At 43.9% G+C, this 27,895-nt stretch overlaps 1 protein-coding gene across 8 annotated transcripts in view; it reads left to right on the forward strand.

Annotated features, from left to right (window-relative positions):
• Rab30 (RAB30, member RAS oncogene family) overlaps positions 1 to 27,895 on the forward strand; it is a 94,642-nt gene that overhangs the window by 24,136 nt on the left and 42,611 nt on the right. The window contains exon 1 of one of the 8 annotated variants that reach the window (XM_017589171.3): positions 17,467 to 17,907. The gene's annotated coding sequence lies outside the window, so the exon portion shown is untranslated. 8 annotated transcript variants of the gene reach the window in all.

A 27,895-nucleotide genomic window follows, 5' to 3' on the forward strand; every position in this document is an offset into this window, starting at 1 on the left:
GCAATTTGACCAAGGAAAGAGAACCTTGACTTGAGGGGAGGGGCACCCCTACCCTTTTTGGAACTTGTAAGTTTACAAGTAGAGGAGGAGCAAGAGAAAGAGAGTAAACTAATTTTTTGAACTCAGCAAAAATTTTATGCTGTGAGGTGATTTATCAGTGCACAGAGGAGGCGCATTAAAAGAATAATTGCGGGCCATTTATTCTGGAAAACTGTGTGTAGTTCGAGTTGGGGCAGGGAGCTTTATTTCCTCTTTTACCTTGTTCGCACTTCCATTAGTGTTAATAGGATCATATATCCTGGGCTTTCCTTGGCTCGCTGCCCTGACATAAATGGTGGAATTCCTTGTTTTGGTATTCTATATTCTTAACATCAACAGGGGGAAATAGAAACAGAATGTCGTGAGCTGAGTTATTTTGTGTGCTTTAGAGGATTCATTCACTGTGGTCCATGACTGTTTGGATGATCTGTCCAGATGATCTGTGTCCTTGGGAGCTTTATAATTTGCCCGAGGTGGGTTGTTCCTGGGATGCTTTTGTACATTTTTTTTTTTTAAATTTAAGCAGAACAACGTGATTCTTGATCCTGGTTAGCTGGCTCCTTAGTGTTGTCTGTTATCAATAGCTCAGAGGGTTTGTTCTTCTCATTTTCCCTGCAGGCATTTATCAGGAAATCTTTTGGTACACATTGACCCAGCTTTCTGGGAGAGGAATTTAATTCTTGAGGTTGTTGCCTCAGAGACCATTTAGCCAATTAAACACACAGCAGCTGAATGTCTGTTGTGTCTTCTGTCTTGTCCCGACTCCGTGTAGAAGGTCTGAATCAGATTGGGATGTAGGGAAACCTGGTAGAATAGGTATTAAGGAGAACACTTAGGTGACTGAATCCAGGGCTTAGCTTCTGTAAAAAGCCAGAAGTTAAATATAATGGTCATTGGGGACCACATATGGTGTCCGATGTGTATGGTAGCATTAGAATTTCCAGCAGCTGTAAGCTGTCATTCCAAGCTAGGTGTGCCGGTTTAGGCTCCTGGCTCACCAGCTAGGTATTAAGGAGAACACTTAGGTGACTGAATCCAGGGCTTAGCTTCTGTGAAAAGCCAGAAGTTAAATATAATGGTCATTGGGGACCACATATGGTGTCCGATGTGTATGGTAGCATTAGAATTTCCAGCAGCTGTAAGCTGTCATTCCAAGCTAGGTGTGCCGGTTTAGGCTCCTGGCTCACCAGCTACAGTTTGAGCCCCAATCTAACAGATTTCTCTCCTCTTACCATGAGTGAGAAGAATATCCTTGCCTTTCTTGTAACCCAGTGTCACAGAGTTATTGCCTGACAGAGTGGGTTTGGTGACATATCATAAAGCCACCTGTGCTGAGGTACTTTGCAGACACCTCCTGAGAGAATGACTCCTACTTGGTAAAGCAGTTTGTGTCGACCCCAGGTCCAGGTACTCTATTTGGGGTTGAGGATGGAAATCAAGTATAACAAATCTGAGCTGTGGGTCAGTATGGCTGCTATCGGATGTAGGTAAGAAGACACAGTGGAAAGGGGCCTATACGGAAGAGTAAGGAGTGTTGATGCCCCGACAGCACTCCTGCCCGCATCCACTCCTTTACCTTCCTCCCGAACCTTAGGTTTGAGAAGCCACTTCTCCACCCAAAGGAATGGGACAGATGCTTGGCTTCCCCTGCAGCTGCTGCTTTTTCTTTGGGGGCACGTCTCATCTATGTGTAGTAGATCATGAGGCTAAAGGAACTAAGATGAAAAAAAGGTTCAGAAAGCCTTCCTCCTGCCCCAGAATTGTTCACTTGACGGTTGCTTCTTAGCACTAGTTCATTTGAGCAGCAACATTGAGACATGCAAACATGCAGGCGAGATCATCTTCTAATAGTGTAAACATTGATGGAATTTGGGGACCACCACTAAACTGTCTCCCTTCACGTAACAGATAAAGAGCAGGGGGCTGGGATGCTGTATACCTCATTTTGTAAAGCTCCGGGGCGAGAATCGTATACAATTAATAACTGTAGACTTATCTAAAGTTCACTGTGGCTTGCAGAGTAATACACATTATCTATTTAGATTCTAACAGTAGCTCAGTGTGATCGCTGTGGTTCCCAATCCTGTATTGTAGCTGAGGAAGTTAAATCTGGAGAGATTAAGTAAAAATTGCCAAAGATATTTTACTTGGTTAGTGGGGAGTCGGGATTCGGGCTCAGCCCACGTGATGTCTGTGCTTAGAACCATTTACTCAAGCTGGGCTAAGTGCTTGTGTAGACTCTGCTTCACCCTCTCTGTTAGTTTGTGGGACCTTGTGGGCAAGGACTATGTCCTCTTCATCAGTATTTTCTCATTCTGGCTGTCAGTGTACAGTTTACCTAGTCATATGTAGATAAGTCGGCCACCAAGTCTATATTTCTTTCAATGATTGATACTCCTCATGACAAGGAAATAAGAACTCGGGGGCTAAGCTAGACCCATATCCAAGTCTTCTGGTGTGTAGTCTTTTCATGAGACAGAAAGGTGAGTGTGTAGACATGGGCCAGAGAAGCTGTTGACTGCCGTGGTCTTTACCTTGTTCCTGATACTTACTTGAGTATTTATTTATTTATTTATTTATTTTTGTAAAAGTTTTAATGATTTATTTATTTATTTTTTTACATTTTATTTTTTTTTTTATTAACTTGAGTATTTCTTATATACATTTCGAGTGTTATTCCCTTTCCCGGTATCCGGGCAAACATCCCCCTCCCCCCTCCCCTTCCTTATGGGTGTTTCCCTCCCAACCCTTCCCCCATTGCCGCCCTCCCCCCACCAGTCTAGTTCACTGGGGGTTCAGTCTTAGCAGGACCCAGGGCTTCCCCTTCCACTGGTGCTCTTACTAGGATATTCATTGCTACCTATGAGGTCAGAGTCCAGGGTCAGTCCATGTATAGTCTTTAGGTAGTGGCTTAGTCCCTGGAAGCTCTGGTTGCTTGGCATTGTTGTACATATGGGGTCTCGAGCCCCTTCAAGCTCTTCCAGTTCTTTCTCTGATTCCTTCAACGGGGGTCCTATTCTCAGTTCAGTGGTTTGCTGCTGGCATTCGCCTCTGTATTTGCTGTATTCTGGCTGTGTCTCTCAGGAGCGATCTACATCCGGCTCCTGTTGGTCTGCACTTCTTTGCTTCATCCATCTTGTCTAATTGGGTGGCTGTATATGTATGGGCCACATGTGGGGCAGGCTCTGAATGGGTGTTCCTTCAGTCTCTGTTTTAATCTTTGCCTCTCTCTTCCCTGCCAAGGGTATTCTTGTTCCCCTTTTAAAGAAGGAGTGAAGCATTCACATTTTGATCATCTGTCTTGAGTTTCATTTGTTCTAGGGATCTAGGGTAATTCAAGCATTTGGGCTAATAGCCACTTATCAATGAGTGCATACCATGCATGTCTTTCTGTGATTGGGTTAGCTCACTCAGGATGATGTTTTCCAGTTCCAACCATTTGCCTACGAATTTCATAAAGTCGTTGTTTTTGATAGCTGAGTAATATTCCATTGTGTAGATGTACCACATTTTCTGTATCCATTCCTCTGTTGAAGGGCATCTGGGTTCTTTCCAGCTTCTGGCTATTATAAATAAGGCTGCAATGAACATAGTGGAGCACGTGTCTTTTTTATATGTTGGGGCATCTTTTGGGTATATGCCCAAGAGAGGTATAGCTGGATCCTCAGGCAGTTCAATGTCCAATTTTCTGAGGATCCTCCAGACTGATTTCCAGAATGGTTGTACCAGTCTGCAATCCCACCAACAATGGAGGAGTGTTCCTCTTTCTCCTCATCCTCGCCAGCATCTGCTGTCACCTGAGTTTTTGATCTTAGCCATTCTCACTGGTGTGAGGTGAAATCTCAGGGTTGTTTTGATTTGCATTTCCCTTATGACTAAAGATGTTGAACATTTCTTTAGGTGTTTCTCAGCCATTCGGCATTCCTCAGCTGTGAATTCTTTGTTTAGCTCTGAACCCCATTTTTTAATAGGGTTATTTGTCTCCCTGCGGTCTAACTTCTTGAGTTCTTTGTATATTTTGGATATAAGGCCTCTATCTGTTGTAGGATTGGTAAAGATCTTTTCCCAATCTGTTGGTTGCCGATTTGTCCTAACCACAGTGTCCTTTACCTTACAGAAGCTTTGCAGTTTTATGAGATCCCATTTGTCGATTCTTGATCTTAGAGCATAAGCCATTGGTGTTTTGTTCAGGAAATTTTTTCCAGTGCCCATGTGTTCCAGATGCTTCCCTAGTTTTTCTTCTATTAGTTTGAGTGTGTCAGGTTTGATGTGGAGGTCCTTGATCCACTTGGACTTAAGCTTTGTACAGGGTGATAAGCATGGATCGATCTGCATTCTTCTACATGTTGACCTCCAGTTGAACCAGCACCATTTGCTGAAAATGCTATCCTTTTTCCATTTGATGGTTTTGGCTCCTTTGTCAAAAATCAAGTGACCATAGGTATGTGGGTTCATTTCTGGGTCTTCAATTCTATTCCATTGGTCTATCTGTCTGTCTCTGTACCAATCCATGCAGTTTCTATCACTATTGCTCTGTAATACTGCTTGAGTTCAGGGATAGTGATTCCCCCTGAAGTCCTTTTATTGTTGAGGATAGCTTTAGCTATCCTGGGTTTTTTGTTATTCCAGATGAATTTGCAAATTGTTCTGTCTAACTCTTTGAAGAATTGGATTGGTATTTTGATGGGGATTGCATTGAATCTGTAGATCGCTTTTGGTAAAATGGCCATTTTTACTATATTAATCCTGCCAATCCATGAGCATGGGAGATCTTTCCATCTTCTGAGGTCTTCTTCAATTTCCTTCTTCATTGTCTTGAAGTTCTTATTGTACAGATCTTTTACTTGCTTTGTTAAAGTCACACCGAGGTACTTTATATTATTTGGGTCTATTATGAAGGGTGTCGTTTCCCTAATTTCTTTCTCGGCTTGTTTCTCTTTTGTATAAAGGAAGGCAACTGATTTATTTGAGTTAATTTTATACCCAGCCACTTTGCTGAAGTTGTTTATCAGTTTTAGTAGTTCTCTGGTGGAACTTTTGGGATCACTTAAATATACTATCATATCATCTGCAAATAGTGATATTTTGACCTCTTCTTTTCCGATCTGTATCCACTTGACCTCCTTTTGTTGTCTGATTGCTCTGGCTAGAACTTCAAGAACTATATTGAATAAGTAGGGAGAGAGTGGGCAGCCTTGTCTAGTCCCTGATTTTAGTGGGATTATTTCAAGTTTCTCTCCATTTAGTTTAATGTTAGCAACTGGTTTGCTGTATATGGCTTTTACTATGTTCAGGTATGGGCCTTGAATTCCTATTCTTTCCAGGACTTTTATCATGAAGGGGTGTTGAATTTTGTCAAATGCTTTCTCAGCGTCTAATGAAATGATCATGTGGTTTTGTTCTTTCAGTTTGTTTATATAATGGATCACGTTGATGGTTTTCCCTATATTAAACCATCCCTGCATGCCTGGGATGAAGCCTACTTGGTCATGGTGGATGATTGTTTTGATGTGCTCTTGGATTCGGTTTGCCAGAATTTTGTTGAGTATTTTTGCGTCGATATTCATAAGGGAAATTGGTCTGAAGTTCTCTTTCTTTGTTGTGTCTTTGTGTGGTTTAGGTATAAGAGTAATTGTGGCTTCGTAGAAGGTATTCGGTAGTGATCCATCTGTTTCAATTTTGTGGAATAGTTTGGATAATAATGGTATGAGGTCTTCTATGAAGGTTTGATAGAATTCTGCACTAAACCCGTCTGGACCTGGGCTCTTTTTGGTTGGGAGACCTTTAATGACTGCTTCTATTTCCTTAGGAGTTATGGGGTTGTTTAACTGGTTTATCTGTTCCTGATTTAACTTCGGTACCTGGTATCTGTCTAGGAAATTGTCCATTTCCTGAAGATTTTCAAGTTTTGTTGAATATAGGTTTTTATAGTAAGATCTGATGATTTTTTGAATTTCCTCTGAATCTGTAGTTATGTCTCCCTTTTCATTTCTGATTTTGTTAATTTGGACGCACTCTCTGTGTCCTCTCATTAGTCTGGCTAAGGGTTTATCTATCTTGTTGATTTTCTCAAAGAACCAACTTTTGGTTCTGTTGATTCTTTCTATGGTCCTTTTTGTTTCTACTTGGTTGATTTCCGCTCTGAGTTTGATTATTTCCTGCCTTCTACTCCTCCTGGGTGTATTTGCTTCTTTTTGTTCTAGAGCTTTTAGGTGTGCTGTCAAGCTGCTGACATATGCTCTTTCCTGTTTCTTTCTGCAGGCACTCAGCACTATGAGTTTTCCTCTTAGCACAGCTTTCATTGTGTCCCATAAGTTTGGGTATGTTGTACCTTCATTTTCATTAAATTCTAAAAAGTTTTTAATTTCTTTCTTTATTTCTTCCTTGACCAGGTTATCATTGAGTAGAGCATTGTTCAATTTCCACGTATATGTGGGCATTCTTCCCTTATTGTTATTGAAGACCAGTTTTAGGCCGTGGTGGTCCGATAGCACGCATGGGATTATTTCTATCTTTGTGTACCTGTTGAGGCCCGTTTTTTGACCAATTATATGGTCAATTTTGGAGAAAGTACCATGAGGAGCTGAGAAGAAGGTATATCCTTTTGCTTTAGGATAGAATGTTCTATAAATATCCGTTAAGTCCATTTGGCTCATGACTTCTCTTAGTCTGTCTACATCTCTGTTTAATTTCTGTTTCCATGATCTGTCCATTGATGAGAGTGGGGTGTTGAAATCTCTCACTATTATTGTGTGAGGTGCAATGTGTGTTTTGAGCTTTAGTAAGGTTTCTTTTACGTATGTAGGTGCCCTTGTATTTGGGGCATAGACATTTAGGATTGAGAGTTCATCTTGGTGGATTTTTCCTTTGATGAATATGAAGTGTCCTTCCTTATCTTTTTTGATGACTTTTAGTTGAAAATTGATTTTATTTGATATTAGAATGGCTACTCCAGCTTGCTTCTTCTGACCATTTGCTTGGAAAATTGTTTTCCAGCCTTTCACTCCGAGGTAATGTCTGTCTTTGTCTCTGAGGTGTGTTTCCTGTAGGCAGCAGAATGCAGGGTCCTCGTTGCGTATCCAGTTTGTTAATCTATGTCTTTTTATTGGGGAGTTGAGGCCATTGATGTTGAGAGATATTAAGGAATAGTGATTATTGCTTCCCGTTATATTCATATTTGGATGTGAGGTTATGTTTGTGTGCTTTCATTGTCTTTGTTTTGTTGCCAAGACGATTAGTTTCTTGCTTCTTCTAGGGTATAGCTTGCCTCCTTATGTTGGGCTTTACCATTTATTATCCTTTGTAGTGCTGGATTTGTAGAAAGATATTGTGTAAATTTGGTTTTGTCATGGAATATGTTGGTTTCTCCATTTATGTTAATTGAGAGTTTTGCAGAATACAGTAACCTGGGCTGGCATTTGTGTTCTCTTAGGGTCTGTATGACATCAGTCCAGGATCTTCTGGCCTTCATAGTTTCTGGCGAGAAGTCTGGTGTGATTCTGATAGGTCTGCCTTTATATGTTACTTGACCTTTTTCCCTTACTGCTTTTAATATTCTTTCTTTATTTTGTGTGTTTGGTGTTTTGACTATTATGTGACGGGAGGTGTTTCTTTTCTGGTCCAATCTATTTGGAGTTCTGTAGGCTTCTTGTATGCCTATGGGTATCTCTTTTTTTAGGTTAGGGAAGTTTTCTTCTATGATTTTGTTGAAGATATTTACTGGTCCTTTGAGCTGCGAGTCTTCACTCTCTTCTATACCTATTATCCTTAGGTTTGATCTTCTCATTGAGTCCTGGATTTCCTGTATGTTTTGGACCAGTAGCTTTTTCCGCTTTACATTATTTTTGACAGTTGAGTCAATGATTTCTATGGAATCTTCTGCTCCTGAGATTCTCTCTTCCATCTCTTGTATTCTGTTGGTGAAGCTTGTATCTACAGCTCCTTGTCTCTTCTTTTGGTTTTCTATATCCAGGGTTGTTTCCATGTGTTCTTTCTTGATTGCTTCTATTTCCATTTTTAATTCCTTCAACTGTTTGATTGTGTTTTCCTGGAATTCTTTCAGGGATTTTTGCGATTCTTTCAGGGATTTTTGCGATTCCTTTCTGTAGGCTTCTACTTGTTTATTAATGTTTTCCTGTGTTTCCCTAAGGGAGTTCTTCACGTCTTTCTTGAAGTCCTCCAGCATCATGATCAAATATGATTTTGAACTAGATCTTGCTTTTCTGGTGTGTTTGGATATTCCATGTTTGCTTTGGTGGGAGAATTGGGCTCCGATGGTGCCATGTAGTCTTGGTTTCTGTTGCTTGTGTTCCTGCGCTTGCCTCTCGCCATCAGATCATCTCTAGTGTTACTTTGTTCTGCTATTTCTGACAGTGGCTAGACTGTCCTATAAGCCTGTGTGTCAGGAGTGCTGTAGACCTGTTTTCCTCTCTTTCAGTCAGTTATGGGGACAGAGTGTTCTGCTTTCGGGCGTGTAGTTTTTCCTCTCTACAGGTCTTCAGCTGTTCCTGTGGGCCTGTGTCTTGAGTTCACCAGGCAGCTTTCTTGCAGCAGAAAAGTTGGTCTTACCTGTGGTCCCGAGGCTCAAGTTCGCTCGTGGGGTGCTGCCCACGGGCTCTCTGCAGCAGCAGCAACCAGGAAGATATGCGCTGCCCCTTCCGGGAGCTTCAGTGCACCAGGGTTCCAGATGGCCTTTGGTGTTTTCCTCTGTCGTCCAAGATGTGTGTGCAGAGAGCAGTCTCTTTTGGTTTCCCAGGCTTGTCTGCCTCTCTGAAGGTTTAGCTCTCCCTCCCACGGGATTTGGGTGCAGAGAACTGTTTATCCGGTCTGTTTCCTTCAGGGTCCGGCGGGGTCCTGCCGCTCCTGGGTCCTCCCCTACGGGAGCCCAGAGGCCTTATACAGTTTCCTCTTGGGCCAGGGATGTGGGCATGGGTGGGCAGTGTTGGTGGTCTCTTCCGCTCTGCAGCCTCAGGAGTGCCCACCTGACCAGGTGGTGAGGTCTCTTTCCCATGGGGTCTGGGAGCAGAGAGCTGCTGCGGGCCGGGATCCTCGGGTGTATTTATTTTTTAAAATGTTTCTTTTTTAAATTTTTTTTATTTAATATTTATTTATTATGTATACATCGTACAGCTTTCTGCCTGCATGTATTCCTGCAGGCCAGAAGAGGGCATCAGATCTGATTATAGATGGTTATGAGCCTCCATGTGGTTGCTGGGAATTGAACTCAAGACCTCTGGAAGAGCAGGCAGTGCTCTTAACCTCTGAGCCATCTCTCCAGCCTTACTTGTGTATTTATTTTGATAAGATCTCACGCCATGAACTAGGCTGATCTCAAACTTGCTGACTTCCTGCCTGAGCGTCTGCAGTGTGAGGATGGCAAGCCCGCCCTGCTCTGCCCCATGCTTTCTGAACACTTAAAAGAGAGTGTGCACAGTAGCTCTACAGAGCATCAAATGTTCCTTGAAGGTGTGACAGCCTGGCCGGTGCCTCTGAACCTAAGGAAGTTTGTGTGGGCAGCTGGGAGGTTCTCTGTGGGTGTGTGGAGGAGGATTTACTTTCTGCATAGCCATTTAAAAGGTGTGATTTCAGACTATATTCTGAGGCATCCTGGGGTTTGTGGGCCAGAGAACTAAGGAATTCTGCAAGAAAAATCAGACATGGCTTTTACCCCATGTCAAATAAGTCCTAAAACAAATACCCTTGCAATATAATTGATTTAGTTCTGACAGATGGGTGTAACCAGCTCATTAAATGCACAGGATTTTGCAATGCCTTCCTTTCTCCTACTTATATAATTTGAATGCTTTTTGTGATGGGTTGAATATGCTTGGTGCCAAGTCCGGCATGGCCTTGATGATATGGTTCCTGCCCCTGGGACAGGGCCAGCAGGCGTGGGCCTACATGAGTGCCCACGGCTGCGGTGGGCTTTAGGCTGGTTTAGTAATGTACATATTTTTAGGTTCCTCAGAGGAATGCCCTCCTTGTTAATGTTAATGACTCCATGATAATCAGACACTGCGTGAGTCTGGGAGGCAAAGGTGTGGCTAATGTCTCAGCAAAATGGTAAATACTGGGACCTTCTGAACAGTTCTTAAGGCTGTGGAAAAAGAACTCTAAAAACATGAGTTCGAAAAAATATAATTTCTCAACTATGAAAAAATATAAGGATGCAATATGGATTATATAAGGAGCTTTACAGATCTAAAGGAACAGAAGCAGCTACATTGAGTCAGCTTGTCTTAAAGATAAAGACAGGCAGATACAAAGGCAGGCAGATTCCTGAGTTCAAGGTCAGCCTGGGACACAGCTGTCCAGGCCCGGGTGTGGTCGATATGGTAATTTCAGGACATGGTCCCACCCAGGTAATTTACTGGCTGTGTTTAACAGAGGCTGGCAGATCTCAGACTTCTTTTGCAATGTTAACACAAAACGTGTGCTTGCTCTCTCCTAAGAATCGGGGGAGGGGGGGCTGGGTCATGAGATGCTGATTCTTAAGAGTAATGGAAAGGGAACCTGAAATAAATAACTGATTTGTAAAAAACAAAAACAAACAAACAAACAAACAAACAAAAACATGAGCTTTTGGTCTGCATGGGATGAGCTAGCAAAAGAGTGATAGCAGTTCTTTTGAATTTTCCTCAAGCAAGAGCTGAGCTTTCTGGATATCTCTGGAGAGCGAAAACAGTTCTTCAAGAAAATTTTCTAACAGGATTTCTGATTTTAGTTGGAAAATCTATGGAGAACAAGAACAGCTTAAGACTTCTGAGTTGGTTGGAAGATCCAAGAATTTTTTTATAGCAGCTTTGGGTCAGAAAACCCATGAGCTATCGGAGAACTTTTTAGAATTTTTACTAGCAGAGAGCTGTATCAACAGAAATTTTAGAACAGCAAGAAAAAGCTGTCTAGAGCAGAGCAGAGTAGAACACGGGGGGGGGGGGGGGGGGAGGGGGCAAAAGCAATCTGGAAAGCCATCTCAGCAGTACCTAGGCCACCAACTTGGACCCATAATTTAACTCTGAGTCATTTGTTTTTGCTGCTCCCAAACACCGCTCTCTTAGGAACCCCTGTCCAAACTGAGGCTGGTCCTTGGCAGCTTGACCCATGGGCAAATGGCACTGTTAGGAGGTATGGCCTTGTGTGTCACTGTGTAGGAGGGCTTTGAGGGCTCCTAGTGCTCAAGCTACATCCAGTGTGGAGAGACCTTTCTCTTGGCTGCCTGTGAAAGAGTCTCCTGCTGCCGCCTTTGGATCAAGATATAGAATTCTCCAGCACCATGTCTGCCTGGATGTGGCCATGCTTCCTGACGCGATAATAATGGACTCAACTCTAAAACTGTAAGAGTTACCTTGGTTATGGTGTCTCTTCACAGCAATAAAACCCTAACACTTTACTCACCTGACAATGGTAATGCATATTTTCATGTACTAAAATATATAAATGGTAACATATAACTAAAACCTTTTTACTTGTTCTTTGAGAATTTCTTACAATGTGTTTTGTCCATGTCTATCCCCACTTCCTCATCCACCCAACTCTGTGTGTCTTTTTAACAAAATTTAACAAGACTAATTTGTGATACTCAGGTATTCTTGAACGTGTGGCCTCCTACTGGAACGTGGTTGTCGTACCAGTGGTTACACTCTTAGAAAAAGTTGACTCTTTTTCTTAGTGTTCTGTTGTGAAGAGACACCGTGGCCGTGGCAACTTTTATGAAAGAGAGCATTTAATTGGGGCTTGTTTACATTTAGAGGTTTAGTCCACTGTCATCATGGCAGGAAGCATGGTGGAACACAGGCAGACACTGTGCAGGAAGAAGCATTTGAGAGTTTACATCTGCATCCAAGGCAGGCAGCAGGAAGGGAGAGATCTTGGGCTTTCCTCGAACTTTCGACACCTCCTTTCCCCATGAAGCTCCCCTCTGGTGACACACTTCCTCCAACAACGTCACACTCCTAGTCCCTGTCAAGTAGTGCCACTCCCTAATGATGAACTATTCGAATATTTGAGCCTATTGGGACCATTTCTGTTTAAACCACCACACACTCTCTCTCTGCCAGAAGCTAAAAATTGCCAGTAGCACCTTTGTGCCCAGCTCGTCTCTCGATGCTAGGATTTGGTCTGGCTTGGGTTTGTACATGTTTTCTGCATGCTATTGCAACTGCTGTGAGTTCACATGTGCAGTTACCTTGTTAGTAGCTGCTTGTAGTCATCCACTTTGTCTTAGTCAGGCTTTCTATTGCTGCAACGAAACACCGTGACCAAAGAGTACGTTGGGAGGAAAGGGTTTATTCAGCTTACACTTCCATAATGCTGTTTATCATGAAGGAAGTCAGAGCAGGAACTCAAACAAGGCAGGATCCTGGAGACAGGTGCTGATGCAGAAGCCAATGGAGGGGTGTTGCTTACTGACTCGCTTCACATGACAGTCTCAGCCAGCTTGCTTTTTTATAGAACCAGAGGCTGGCACCACCCACAATGGGCTGGGCCCTCCCCTGTTCATCACTAAATGAGAGAATGCCCCACAGCTGGATCTCATGGAGGCATTTCTTCTACTGACGCTCCTTCCTCCCTGATGACTCTAGCTTGTGTCAAGTGGGTGGGTGCAGTATATGTCCCATTGAGGACTGAACATACTGCACTACCACCCCCCACCCCCACCCCATTGGCCAGTTGCAGGTCTATGTGTTAATCTTCATCTAACCCAAAGACTTAAAATAGATTTACAGATACTGTTCTAAAAATAATCACCTATCCAGATTACTTTTTTTTTTTTTTTTTATGTGAAGGACGATATAGCCTTTGTTTGCTTTTCCTTGATAAGCAGAGGTTCTCTATATGGCCAAGGTCCGTGGATTTGACTTCACAGCTCTCTGTCCTTCAGACTTAGGCCCCTGGTTTTGTTCATAATTATTTCATATCACTTAAGGATAATACACATTAAATAAAGGGAACTTTATTAAGCTGTTGGAGGAGGGGCAGATTTATATTCCATTGCAAGACTCTCTAGGGACTTCAAGGGCAGAGCTGGCGCACGGAACACTGATCATTTGGAGGCATTTTGAGAAATCTCTCAAAATGTGTGAACATTTCTTTTTAAATACAGAATAGCTTGATGATCTGCCCATGTTTATTCTCACATCTCATCCACCCGTACATGATTTTTTTGACTATATGAGTAAGAAAACCTCCCTCATTGATTGTTTTGTATTATCACCTATTATACCTTTAAGCATTCCTTAATTATTAATTAATCTTCTGTATAACTGTTTTGATTGGGTCTGGTGAGTTGGCTTAGCAGTTAAGTGTATTTGTTGCTCTTGCAGAGGACCCAGGTTCAATCCCAGCACCACATAGCAACTCACTACTGTCTCCAGTCTCAGGAGATCTGATCCCATGCCTTTGCCTGACCTCCTTGGGCACCAGGCATGCATGAGGTGTACAGACCTGTATACATAAAATAATAAAACTACTGTTTACCATCTGCTTGTCTCTCAATCTATTCATCCATCCATCCTCTTACTATAACTGTGAGTGTTCCCTTTGCTCTTCAGCAGCAATAGTAGCTGTTTTCAGTAATAAAGGAAGGGGTAAGAGCTGGTAGGAAAGGGTTTTGGTCTGTTCCTGCCTGCTGTGCACTGCCTTTGGAAGTAAAGGCTCAGTGTCCCCATGGAGAGAGCTGTGTACTTCTTTATCTGTCTGACTTTGTATATGTATGTGGTACATGGGCATGTGTATATGTGGTATAATCGAGTTGTGTGTATGTGTACATACTCATGTGAACACACGTCCATCATGTACACACGTCTATTTGCCACTGTGTGTGTGTGTGTGTGTGTGTGTGTGTGTGTGTGTGTGTGAGTTAGAGAACAACCGTTGGTACTGAGCCTTCCCTTTCACCTTTCTGAGACAGGGTCTCTTGTGCATTGCTGTAATGCCAAGATAGCTGAGCTTCTCCACCTTCTGTCCTACCCTAGGAACACTAGGATTACAGATGTATGATACTGTGTTTGGCTTGACATGGGTTCTTGGAATCTGAACTAAGGTTTTCATATTTGTGTGGCAAAGAAGTCACCCACTGGGCCATCTCTGTACCTCTGGTCTATTTGTTTATTTGCTTGTTTATTGAGATAGGGTTTTACTGTGTAGCCTTGAGCTGGCTTGGAACTCTGTGTAGACCAGACTGGCCTAGAAATTCATAGAGATCTGCCTGCCTCTGCCTCCTGATTGCTAGAATTGAAGGTATGCAGCACCATGCCCAGCAGCTCAGTGGCATTTGTCCAGTGACATGAAGGTTGCCACCGTTTACCCAGTTCAAGCCAGAGACCTATGAGTCTGTATCCACAGCGTTCTCATACACTCCACCAGCAAGCGTTTACAGTCCCACATACCTGCAAATATAAAATCCATCTCTACTGCCCTCACTGTGGCCCAGACTCCAATCTTTTCTCTCCTTGTTCCAACTCTTGCCCCTTTTGTGTAGTCTTTCCCCCACACAGCACCAGAACTTTTAAATATTCCTTTAAAATAAGTCCTTAATTTTTTTCACTACATCTATTGTGTGTGTGTGTGTCTTTACAGATGTATGTGTTTGTGCGTGCACCATTGTGGATGGGGTCAAATCTGTGTTGTCTAGGGGTAGGAGTCAGGTTGTCAGGCTTAGTGGTGAGTGCACTAACCTGCTGAGCCATCTCACCCGCCCTAATGTTTTCTTTAATTTATTTTTGAGATCAGCATACACAGTAATGATTTTATAATGGCATGATCATCAGGGTTCCCTGCCCCCAACCTGGAGTCTAGGGATGCTTGTTTTTGCAAAGCCAGTGCTTTCCTGAATGAGCTCGTAGGCTCGGTATTATCTCTTTAGAACAGGGCTTGAGTTGTCTTTTCCCCCATTACATTTGCCTTTTGTTTTCATTGCCCTTAGAAATCAACCAAACTGTTTGTTGTGGTTCCCAAGGCCCTGCCTCCTCTGAGCCACCCATCTTCCTGTTGCAGACTAGCTCAGTCTCTTCTCATTCCCTCAGCCTCGTCCTGCTGTTAGTCCTGGCACTGCCTCTTCATTGCCCACACTCCTCCAACCCCAACTTCCTAAGAGGCTCACCCCGACTCTTTCAGGCCTCAGCTGGAATCCTCCTTTGTCAGAGAGGCTCGCCTGCATTCTCACCTCAGAGCCAGAATGAAAGGGTGTTCTCAGGTCATCTCAAAAACACAACGAACTAGGCGTGGTAGTGCTTGTCTGTAATCCCAGCATGCAGGAAACTGAGGCCAGAAGGTCCTGAGTTCAAGGCAAGTTTGAATTATATAACGGACCGAGTGTGGTAGGGCACTCCTATAATCCAGTTCTTGGGAGGTAGAGACAGGAGAATCATGAGTTCAAGGCCATTGTCAGTTACATAACAAGTACTTGGCCAGCATAGTCTCATAATACTCTGTTGTAAATAAAACACCCCCTCCCCAAAGGTGGGGAACCCAAAATCAAAAAACCAAAAACTGAAAAACAAAACAAACCCCCAAAACTGGAGACAAACAACAAAAACCAATCAAATAATCAAACTAAAAAACAAACAAACAAACACCAACAAATCATATTTGAATATGAGCTTTAACCCTTCCTGTGTGGCTTTAGACAAATTATATTACCTCTCTGAGCTTCATTACTGTCTCTGCCCAATAGCAATCCTGTCTGCCTCATAGACTATTCTCCAGGTTAAGACACAACTACCTGGCATATGTGTGCTTAGTCTGCCTCAGGACCACCATGAAGCCTCATTGTTTGTGCATGGGAGCGTTCTTTCAAGTTGCAGCCTGCTTCATGAAACTGGGTGTTGTGCCTGTGTGTGCGTGCCCATACATGAGGATGTCACATCACTGTAATAGGACCTTCTCAAGACACACTTGCCTGGCTTGGAAGACAGTTCTAACTCACCGTGTGAGGGGTTGGACTGGGCGGGGCTCAGTATGACCACCTAGGAGTATCAAGCACAGAGCTTTCCTTGGGGCACAGAACACAGTCCCTGAGAGCAGTGTGAGCCAACCTGGCAACACGTAGCTCCTGTCTTGTCAAGATGGATTGGGATGCTCTGTCTAGACAGTCCCTTCCTTTGGGAAATCACAGTTGCTCTAGGTAGAGGCACATGGTCTCCTGTTAAGAATACGAAATGAGCCCGTGTGTGGTTGGGTGGGGGCTGCTGTAAGGTTGTGTGTATTGATGAGGTAGTGTACAGGAAGGAGCTGCCTGTCTCTCACACACGGGGGTCTCTGGCTAACGGGGGCAGCTTCCTCTTCCACACATTCAGAATCAACAGAGCCCACATCTTGAGAAAGAAGAGGCTTAGTGATCAGACTTCCCAGGGCCAGGGCCTATGATTCCGCTGCAGAGTACCAGGGGGCACTGAAGGTAAGCTTAGAATATATTGGGAAAAAGCAAGCAATCTCTGTGAGATTTGCGTGCTTGGCATGATGGCCTAAGCTGTTTCCTTCTGTAGACTGCAGGAGTCTTTAAGGTGGGAATTAGAGAGCCTAGGGTTACAATCCTGATGCCAGTTAACATCAAAGCCATGGTTTGTTCTCCGTAAAATGGGGATAAAAGTGACTCCTCTTCTATCTAATTGTTCTGCCGATTATGATGGAATGTCATCAAAAAGCTTAGCTTAGTGCCAGGCACACAGCCAGAGTGCAGCTAGTGAGCGTTCTCTTCTCCCTCCTGTTTTTATTGGGGGAGGCAGTCCAGGGTGTTTAGTTTGACTTTTCCCACCCCAGTGCTGAGGATTAAACGCACGGCCTCTCAGGCACTATGATTTTGTTTTGTTTTGAGACAGGCTTCACTCCGTGGCTCTGAGTGGTCTGGAGTCAGGCTCGCAGCAGTCTTCCTTCCCCAGCTTTCCAGTGTTGAGACTACAGGTGTGAGCCAACATTCAGGCTTCAGTTTGTAGTCATTCTCTCTGTCTCCTGGGACTCACGTTGTAAAGGCTGGCCTCAAATTCACCTGGAAGCCCTGCTTTCTTGCCTCTCCCCAGATGCTAGGATTACAGGCGTTTGTCACCATGCCTGGGTTGTGTGGTGTTAAGGATCCAACCCAGGGTTTCAGGCATCCTAGGGTAGGCAGTCCATGAAGCAGGCTGCATCCCTAGCCCGGCGTTTGTATTCGTGATGCGCTTTACTATACTAAACTTTGGTCTTGGTGCCCTGAAGAAGTTACCCAGCCTCTCCGAGTTGGCTGTTTTTTCCCCATCACAGTTCCCGTCCCCATCGAGATGGGGGCAAGCTTGAGATCAGCATCGCTGCCGCCGGCGGCGGCGGCGGTGGCAGCGGCTTCCACTCTGCTTCTCAAGTTTGTGAAATCTGGTCCCTTCCCTTTAAGCTTGTTAAGATTCTCCACTAGCTTTGTATGCAGCTGTGGGCAGGCAGGCGGGCAGGCAGCTTTGGCAGAAGGAAAGAGGAGCCTTTAAAAGAGAAGAAAGAGGACTGTTTCATAATCCGTTGGCACGGATTTGCTGCAGCCACACCCTGTGCTCTGCAGGGTCCTGGGTCCTGTTGCTGTCAGCATGGGCCTTGCTCTAACCTAAATAATCCCAGAAAGCAGCTGCTGTAAAAGGCAGTACTGAATGCAGAATGGATTTTTTTTTCCCCCTCTGCACTCCGGGAGGAGGAAGCTGGCTCAGGGATTCTTAGCTGCAGAGGGAGGGGCATTCCGACTTGGACTGCAGTCCTGCCTTGCAGCCAGGGGTTTTCTGGTTTTCATTAAAATTCTTGGGCTGTCTTTCGAGATTGCTCCATTGGATATGACTGTGCTGTAGCTGTGCTTGCTGCCCTCTCAGATTCACCCCCATCACATACCAGTGGCCCCTGAGGAGGCGGAGAGAAGAAAAGGTGGGAGACAGCCTGGCAGAGGGGTTTTTGCTCAGGGGTCTGTGGAGGGAAACCCTTTAACTGTAAAGCTTGAATTTGCTGGGTCCCAAATACACACAAGACAGCAGACATGGCCAAGCTGGGGATGGATGGGTTGCAGCTGGCTCTTGAGGGCAAACCGAGGTCCTTTAAAGGGATCAGTTTGACCTGGTATTTCTTTGAAGGTGTCAATACCTGTGCTCAAAGGAGTCTGGGTCAGGGTTTGGGCCAGTTCTCTGAGGGTGCCAGGCCTTTTTAAATGTTAGTTTCTGGGTGCTGAGGGCATCTCCTTTGGGAGTGAACCCGGTACCTGGGAAGTTGGGTGACGTGATTCTGCGGTTAACTTGCTCAGTGACCTTGTTCCCGTTATGGTCCCAGCCTGGACTTGGAAGTGTGCTTTTGAGGATTAAAGGAGACAAATTATGTAAAGCTCTTGGCAAATCCTATATTCTCAACCACCGGTAGACGTTATTATAAACCGGGCTAGATTGGACCTGTCACTCCGGCTCTGCAGGCTGTATCCCAGTTCTGTCATCCGAAGCATTTGTGTGGCTTCCCTCCCAGCTCTATGACATTTATGAATTTGAGGTAAATGAATTCCCTGGGGCAAGCTGGAAGTCTTCTTCCTGGAAAAATGTATGAAGCCGTATTATTGGGTTTCCCAGGGAGAAGTTTAAGATGTCAGATGTTGATCACTAGGTAACTTAGTGGAAGGAAAGGATTTTTCGTTAATCATTCTTGATGGAAGCTTTTAAGAAAGCCATCTTAATTCATATTGGGAATAAATATCCCCGTGATACCCCCAAAAGAGCATCCCTGAGGGGCTCAACTGCCTTCTCGTAAACTCCATTTCTAGGCTTTCTCATTGTAACTTTATCTGTAAACCCCGTGTTTTAGCTTTGGTGGATGGCTCAGGAGAAAACCAAGATAACCTGAAACATAACACAAACTAAGGAGTGCTTTTAAGCTCTAAGATTAAAATGAAAATGATGGAAATCTCTGACTCCCTAGGAACAGCGTTTGTCCCCTCCCCTCCAGAAATGGTGACTGTCCTGACTTTGTGTTATTATTCCCTTTTCTTGGTGGTTTAACCAGACATGTTTGTACTACCTAAAATATGCTGTTTTTATGTTTTGTTTTTTGTTGTTTTTGTTTTGTTTTAATAGAAGCAAGCACAAACCTAATGGGTGTAAACCCCAGGTCAGTCTGGTTTAGCCCCTGGGGATTATGGAAGGTTCCAAGGAGAAAGTAGGAAACATGGAGAATAAGTGTGATGGATATCAGGTTGTGCATGCTCGGGTATCCAAGGGTTATAACGTGGTCACAGAGGACCGCTCTGTCATTTCTAGTTTCCTTGGCCTTCCTCCAGCTCTTAGGAAGTAGCTTAGAGTTAAACTCCTATAGTTAAAGTGAGTGCCATCCCTAAACCCAAACAGGCACTGAGGAGGAGGTGCACCACTACCTTTCCAGTTGAGCAGAAAGCAGCTCTGCTCCCCACCCCAACACCTACTCTCGCATTCTTTGTCAGGTTAAGGGAAGTGTACAGTAGTTCCCAGTGGCTGTTCTGATCTCACAGTGGACCCCTAAAACCAATCAAGCATCAGGCTTAGATTTACTGGCGACAAGGAGGAAGAGGACAGGTTGAGCAGAAGTAGATTTAGAATGTGGGACACTGTGTTGGAAAACTGGCTTGGCTTCTGAAAGAAGTTAATGACGTTTAAAAAACAAAGAGTGATGACTTAAGAATTCTAACCAGAGTTGGACTCAGTAGTGTATACCGATAGCTCCAGGCACTTGGGGGGCGAGGCAGAAAGAGTCCTTAAGCTGAGGAGGTCTGTGGTGGTACAGTACAGTGAGAGCCCATCTAAAAGAAAAAACATAACTGACAGGAGTATGTGAGTCTTGCTTTGGTTTGGGATAGAGTGTGAATTCATTTGCTGGGACTGCTGTAGCAAAATGCCACAGGCTTAAAAGCAAGACCTTTTCTCTCAGTTCTGAAGGTAGGGAGAGCAGTGTGACGGTGCTTGGATGTTAGTTTCTTCCAAAGCCTTTTTTTTTTTTTTTTTTGCTATCTCCTTCTAGAATGGCCCTGTTTCTGTGTCCTAGTTGCCTCTTCTGAAAAGATACCATCAGATTGCAGCCACTGTAACTTCCTTACTTCTTTAAAAGCTCCAACCCCAATTATAGCTATATTCTGAAGGTTGACCCCAATTATAGCTATATTCTGAAGGTTTGGGAGTAGACTAGTGCTTCAGTATGAGTTTGGGGGATTGGAACACAGTACAGCTCATAACATATAATTCTATTGTTTAAAATTTTTTATTAGATATATTTCTTTACTTACATTTCAAAGGTTATTCCCTTTCCCAGTTTCCTGTCCATAAGCCCCTCCCCTCTGCTTCCCCCGTACGGGTATTCCCCCCATATATCCCCCTTCCGCCCACCCATATTCCCCTGCACTGGAGGTCCAACCTTGGCAGGACCAAGGGCTTCCCCTCCCACTGGTGCCCCAACAAGGCTATTCTCTGCTACCTATGCAGTTGGAGCCCTGGATCAGTCCATGTATAGTCTTTCAGTAGTGGTTTAGTCCCTGGAGGCTCTGGTTGGTTGGCATTGTTATTCTTATGGGGTCTCAAGCCCCTTCAACTCTTTCAATACTTCCTCTAATTCCCCACAAGGGGGTCCTGTTCTCAGTTCAGTCGTTTGTTGCTAGCATTGACCTCTGGATTGGACATGCTCTGGTTGTGTCTCTCAGGAGAGATCTATATCCGGTCCTTTTCAGCATGCATTTTTTAGCCTCATCAATCTTATCTAGTTTTGGTGGCTGTGTATATATGGGCCACATGTGGGGCAGAAGGCATTTGAAAAAGATTTTGGGGGCATTTTATCACGGATTGTTAGGTGATAAATATGAGTTTCTGGTATTTTTAGAAGTGATAATAGTATTTTGAAGGAGAGGTGATATAAAAGTGGACTTTGAGATACGTCGAGATCAAGTTCTGTGACATGGAATTAAAGAATGTTTAAGCAAAGGTAAATGGGATTAAATTAGTACGCCAAATTCTTGACAATTGCTGAGTAATTGGTTTAAGAGGGGTCTCCTTTTGTATTTGAAATTCAGTAATTGTACATATAAAACCATGACACAAGAAAGGTTCTCCTACCAGCGGGAGTGACCATCTTCAACATACCTATCCCATGAATGCTTTCCCACCTGGTTGGCTGGCTTCTGTGTGGTAGTCATGCTGGGGCCTCCTGCCCCGGAGACCTGTTTCTTGTCTATCACTTGATAAAGGACATCCTCTGGGAGCATCTTTTAAGAAAGTGAATGGAGTATGAGTTCCTATAATCCCTTGTGCTTGGAAGTGCCTTTAGACTTGATTTATCTTTCGCCTAGCACATCATTTCTCCAGTTGCTGTGATAAAATACCCAACAGAGGTAACTTAAGGTGGGAAGGATTTATTATTGCTTTCCATCAAGGGTAGAATTTCTCACTGCAGAGAAATCGTAGTGAAAGGAGCCTCAGGCAGCTGAGCACACCATGTCAGCGGTCAGAAAGCCGAGAAAAACAGATGCTGGCATTCTGTTAGCTTTCTTTTTCTTTTTTCGGAGCTGGGGACCGAACCCAGGGCCTTGAGCTTGCTAGGCAAGCGCTCTACCACTGAGCTAAATCCCCAACCCCGTTAGCTTTCTTTTTATTCCATCTGGAATCACAGCTCACTAGATGGTGTTGTCCACATTCAGGGTGGGTCTTTTGTCTTCTGTTAAACCTTTCTGGAAACACCCTTATAGACAGAAGTGTGTTTCCATGGTGATTCTAAACACAGTCGCTTGACAGTGAGGATGAACAGTCACACCTAGACACTGCAGTCTGTGTTGGAAGTCGCTTTCTTTTGCCTCTTAAAGGGACTGCTCCATCATCATCTTGCTGTTGGGGAGAAGGAAGTCAGAAGGCTTCTGGCTTCTCATTGTTTGGAGTCTATTTGCCTTTCCCTTGAATGACAACAGCTTATGGAAGGAATCTTTCCTGAAATTTCATAAAATCTTTACAGTGGTTGGTGAACTGATCATTTCAACATGACAATCAGAATCCTTTCATTCTTTGACATTTTGTTGAATTACATTGTTCGGACATTTCTTTCATTTTTCTCTTCTCCCTTTGGTAGTTTATTTTATTCAACTCCAGGCCCATTGGACCAGCCGACCAGAATTTCATAGCTTCCCTCTTCTATCTTCTGCATCTTCCTTTTGATTTTGTTTTATGCATTTCATCCTGTTCATTTTCTAAACCTTTCATTGAGTTTAAAAACTTTCTGTGATGCTTCTGATACTTTCTTTTTAGAAATATTTTAAAGATTTATTTATTTATTTTATGTATGTGAGTACACTGTAGCTGTCTTCAAACACACCAGAAGTGGGCATCGGATCCCATTACAGATGGTTGTGAGACACCATGTGGTTGCTGGGAATTGAACTCAGGACCTCTGGAAGAGCAATCAGTGCCCTTAACCACTGAGCCATCTCTCCAGCCCTTCTGATACTTTCTAAGGACTTTTTTTATTCTCACAATATTTTCTCTTAAACTGTCCTGTTTATTTCGTGGTTGCAGAACTTGTGATTTTCCAATGACACCACCCCTGCCCCCTTGGGTTATGGCTTCTTCCTTTAAATACCCTTTCTCCCAGCCTCTCCGAGTCGAACTGCCCCTGCATGGGACTATGTACAGTTTAATACAATATATAGAAGGTGATCTATCTTCCTGAGCTTCTTATTGGAGAAGGTAACATTTACAAAGTCATTAGAGCCAAGGAATTAATATTTATGGAGCACTTGCTATGTGCCAGGTACCATGGTGGTGTTTTACCAAAGCACTGTACTAAACTCTCACAGGAGGCCTTGGGGTAGGTAATACTGTTTCTACCTTCTAGTGACTTGCTCAGGACTCTCCTGCTAGTACGAGGGACAGAGTTGAAAGTCCAGCCCCAATCCATTTGAAATTACTGCTAGGCCATGTCTCCTGTTAATGGCGATTTCCTAAATTGCCCTTCCTTCTATTCTGATGCTTGAATAAGAGAGTAGTTTTAAGATTTTGATATGGGGGGCCTGGGGATTTAGCTCAGTGGTAGAGCGCTTACCTAGGAAGCGCAAGGCCCTGGGTTCGGTCCCCAGCTCCGAAAAAAAGAACCAAAAAAAAAAAAAAAAGATTTTGATATGGGGCTAGAAAGATGGCTCCATAATTAAGAGTCCTGACTGCTCTTGTGGGGATCCAGGTTCAATTCCAAGCACACACATGGCAGTCTGTCATTCCAAGGTCCGACACCCTCACACAGACATGTATAAGTAAAACACCAACACACACACAATTAAATAAATTGTTAAAACAAAGATCTGGTATGATCAAGAGCTAAAGGTGTGTGGTTCATATGACCTGGTCTTACGAAGTTCCAGAGGAGAGGCCAGGAGGACTCTGGGGGAGATGACTTGTCGCTGGCCTGAAAGCAGGCATAGCCAGGGACAGGCAGTGGTAAGCTAGAGAACGATGCAGCTAGGCAGAGTGGCCTTATGCTGCCATGTGGCAAGTGGGTCAACTATGGAAAGGGCCGCCTATGGAACGCCACTTTGTAGAACGTGAGGCCACTTGCAATCTAAGACAGCAAAGAAAATTCCAAACTATCATGTGTTTTTGTTTCCACCTCAGCCTTGTTGATGTACGCTGTCATTTAAAGGTCTTTCTGATGCTTTTTTAGCACTGGAGAGAGTTAATTCCTCAGTTTTTCTACTGACATTGAAATGAGATTTTTCTGTTTTGTCATCTCTCAGCCACATGCTGAACGTAAAGTGGCCACAACTTCTGAGGGTCCCACAGTTAGTTGAACTCCTGACATATTGCAAACATCAATGACATTTGAAAACAAATTCTGTCACAGAAGCCTGGAATGAAGAACAGAGCCTGCTCACAGAGATGCAAGACGGGGGATGGATGGATGTTTTCCTTGGCTCGCTCAGACTTGCTTAAGATTCCTCCTGCTTTGTTGGGGATGTCTTTAGAGACTGAGCTCGGGATCTTCCCTGAGAACCCGCTGTGTGTACAGGGGTGGGGCCGATGGTGCGGCTGCCCGAGAATGCACGGGGATGGGAGCAGATCCCGCTCTTCTGTATACTAAACCTCGAGGACAGCCCTGACTTTCAAGGTTTACTACAAGGCCTTTGCAGTTTGTAGCTCTATCTCTCCTTCCCACTCTTGCTAAATCTACTCTGAAGCAGAAAATTCTTAATACCAAATAAGCACGCCCCAGTATTTCTCAACCAAGAATAAGTCAACCCCTGGGAGCTCCTAAGAACTTTTCTAATTTTATCTCTCTTCAACTTTCCAAAGTGAATTCCTTTCTTAATTAAAAACTTGTTGATACCATAACCCTGGTCACCCCCAGCTGTACCTTTCTATGGCTCACTTCTGATATAAATTTCCCAGGTGCACACAGGTTTGGCTTGGCTCTCTCCTCATTCTGCTCATCTCCCACTCTTTCACCAGAGCTTCCCTTGTTTCTATTACCCAGTAGCCTTCATGCAAATAGAAGGCCACTCTTTAGGTATGTTTGTATTTAATTTGTTTTGTGCTCTCTCTCTCTCTCTCTCTCTCTCTCTCTCTCTCTCTCTCTCTGTGTGTGTGTGTGTGTGTGTGTGTGTATGTGTATGTGTGTATGTGTGTGTGTGTGTGTGTGTGTGTGTGTGTGTGTGTAGATATGCACACATGTCTGTAGAGGTCTGAGGTTAACATCAGTGCCTTCCGCAATCATTTCCTTTTATTTATATGTACGTGTGTCTGCCTATATTACTTTATACGCACAACATGTGGGACAGTCACTTGTGAAGCCACCGTGTGGGCACTGGGAATCGAAGTGGGTCCTCTGCCAGAACAGGACGTGCTCTTTATTGCTCGGCCATCTTTCCAGCCCTTAGTTTGAGAGAGAGAGTCTCTTATTGGTCTGGAACTCACCGAGTCTGCAGGCCTGACCTCTGCTTCTCTCTGTTTCTCCACTGTTGAGGTTGTAAGCATGTGTCACCCTGGCTGGCTTATTATTTAGAGTCAGGCTCAGACCGATGTTTCCTGGCAAGCGTTCGATTGACAAATCACCTCCCCAGCCCTCTCAACAGCTTGGCCGAGACTGAATCACTGTGGTTTTGGCCAAGGTACTTTCTGGGCCTCATTCTGTGTCTCTGAGGATCTCAGAGTGAGTATCCTGAGCATCCCACTCCCTCCCTCTCCTGTAGGGACCTGGGAAATCTTTTTAAAATGTTAAGCTGGGGCTGAAGAGATGGCTCAGCCTTTAAAGAGTAGGGCTGCAGGCCGGGTAGTGGTAGTGAATCCTGGCCCTTGGGGGCAGGCAGAGGCAGGCAGATTTCTGTGAGTTTGAGGCCATTCTGATTTACGGAGCAAGTTCCGAGACAGCCAAGGCTGTCTTGAATCAAACAAACGAACAGACAATACTGGCTGTTCCTGCAGAGGACTGGAATTCAGTTCTCAGCACCCATATTAAGAGGCTCGCAGCCACCTGTAACTGCAGCTCCAGGGAATCGGATGCAGTTTTCTGTCCTCTGCAGGCACCTGTACACATGGACATGTACAGATAGGTCATTAGATTCCCCTGGAACTGGAATTACAAACCTATGTGAGCTGTCATGTAGGTGCTGTGAGCTGAACCTAGGTCCTCTGCAAGAACAACAAGTATTCTTAATTACTGAACCACCTCTTCTCTTCCCATTGCACTCAGAATGAAATCTCAAGTCCTTGCCCTGGCCTTCTGAAATAAATGTGACATGATCTGTCCCACAAGAGCCTCTCAGCCTCTGTTCCTTCATTATATCCTCAGCCCTAGTGTCCTGTTTTTTTTTTTTTTTTTTTTTTTTCTGACTTGCCAAGCTGACTCTCACCCTAGGGCCTTTGTAGTAGCTAAATTTCTAATTTTTGTGTGTTTTTTCGGTTCTTATTAAAAATTGCATCTTAAATGGTGCCATCTAACCTCTAACAACTCCTAAGAGTTCCTTTATCCTATTTTCATCCCACTTTAATGTGAGTACCTGTCGCTGTCTGGTGTTTTCTTGTTCATTTATGCGCATGCTTCTTTTCCCATGCCGTTCTTGTTTTATCCTTGTGCTCCTTAGGAACAGGGACCGTGCCTGCTCGTTCACTGCTATACCACCCCATTCCTGGGTCTGGGACTGAACTGACTATTTTAGGTGCTCAGTGCAAATGTATGGAATGACCACTCTTGTCATCTGCAAAATGGAGAGGCCAATGCTTAGGTCATGGAGTTGCAGGCAGTTTACTTTGTTCAGTTTGATGGTTCACATGAATTCAATGTCTGTGTCTTATACATCAACAATAAATAAATAGAAGGGCTAGGGAGATGGCTCATCAGTTACAAGGACTGTCTGCTTTCCGAGAGGACTCAGGTTCGATTCCACGCACCTACATGGTGGCTTACAACTATCTAGAACTTCTTCCAGGGGATCAAACAGCCCCTTCTGGCTTTTGTGGGGACCAAGCACACACATGGTATATAGACAAAACACATATAATAAAATAAGAGTTAAAAAAAATAAATAGAAATTATACTTTAAAATAATTGGGCTGTTGCATCAACCATGCTTAGTTCTCTCTCCTAGGCCGAGTCCTCTGCAGTATTTTAAGTAACCAGTACTTTGGGCAAGGTGAGACATTTTCCTAGTTAGTTAGGATTATTTTTCTGTCTTGAAGAAAGTCAAGTTTGTTATTGTCATTTGTTTTTATTTTCCCAAAGAAAGGTTTTATGTATTATACATAATATATACTACATACATATTATATATAACATAATATATTATATATACATTATATATCAGTATATTGCCTACGTGTACATCTGCATACTAGAAGAGGACATCAGACAATGGTCAGCTGCTGTGTGGGTGCTGGGAATTGAACTCATGACCTTCGGGATAACAGCGAGTGCACTTAACTGCTAATCCATCTGTCTAGGCCGTACCCCACACCTATCAAAGGTTTTAAAGAGTACAGTTCATTCACTAAGTGATCAGCAGCAGCTAGTTCTGAACTAGTTCCGTGTCACTTCTGGTCCCTCTCCCCAGTACAGAGAGACTGAATCATAATAAGGATTGGCTTTGTCCTAGGAAACTCACATTTTCTTCTCTCTTTGGTTTTTATGATCTTTGCCAATTACCTCTCTTTGGATCAAGGAGTTTAATATCCTTATTATGGTGTTTACCGTCTCTGTTTACTATTGGAGTGCCAGGTTATAAAGATACAAGTAGATCTCAGGGGCCTCAGTCCTAAGGCCTGGAGGAGAGAGCAGGTACTAAACTAAGAAATAGAAGAAAATGTCCATGCAGAACAGTGATTCTCAACCTTCCTAATGCTATGACTCTTTAAAAAGAGTTTCTCATGTTGGGGTGCCTTCCAACCATACAATTATTTCCTTGCTGTTTCATAACTGTAATTCTGCTACTGTTCTGGATCATAACGTAAATATCTTATATGCAGGAGACTGATATACAGCTCCTGTGAAAAGGCCATTCAATCCCCAAAGGGTTCAGGACCCACAGGTTGAGAACCACTGATGTAGACCATAGGAGGCACAAAAGAGGAAGTGGCTAACTCACAGGAGGGGACTTCAGAGGTACTTCTCTGCAGCCAACAACCAGAAGATGCTCTGGCAATTAAGTGTAGCCTGCCTCTTTCTCTCCCTCCCTCCTCCCTCCCTCCCTCCCTGCCTCCCTCCCTCCCTCCCCCCACTTCTTCCCACTCCCTCCCTTCTGTGTGTGTGTGTGTATATGTGTGTGTGTGTGTGTGTGTGAGAGAGAGAGAGAGAGAGAGAGAGAGAGAGAGAGAGAGAGAGCGAGAGCACTGCATTTCCTCCTACAAATGACTTTGAACCCTGAGGGAGATTTGCAAGTCACAGTGACAGGATC

The sequence above is a fragment of the Rattus norvegicus genome, chromosome 1, assembly GCF_036323735.1.
Source record: "Rattus norvegicus strain BN/NHsdMcwi chromosome 1, GRCr8, whole genome shotgun sequence".
In the NCBI taxonomy this organism is placed as follows: domain Eukaryota; kingdom Metazoa; phylum Chordata; class Mammalia; order Rodentia; family Muridae; genus Rattus; species Rattus norvegicus.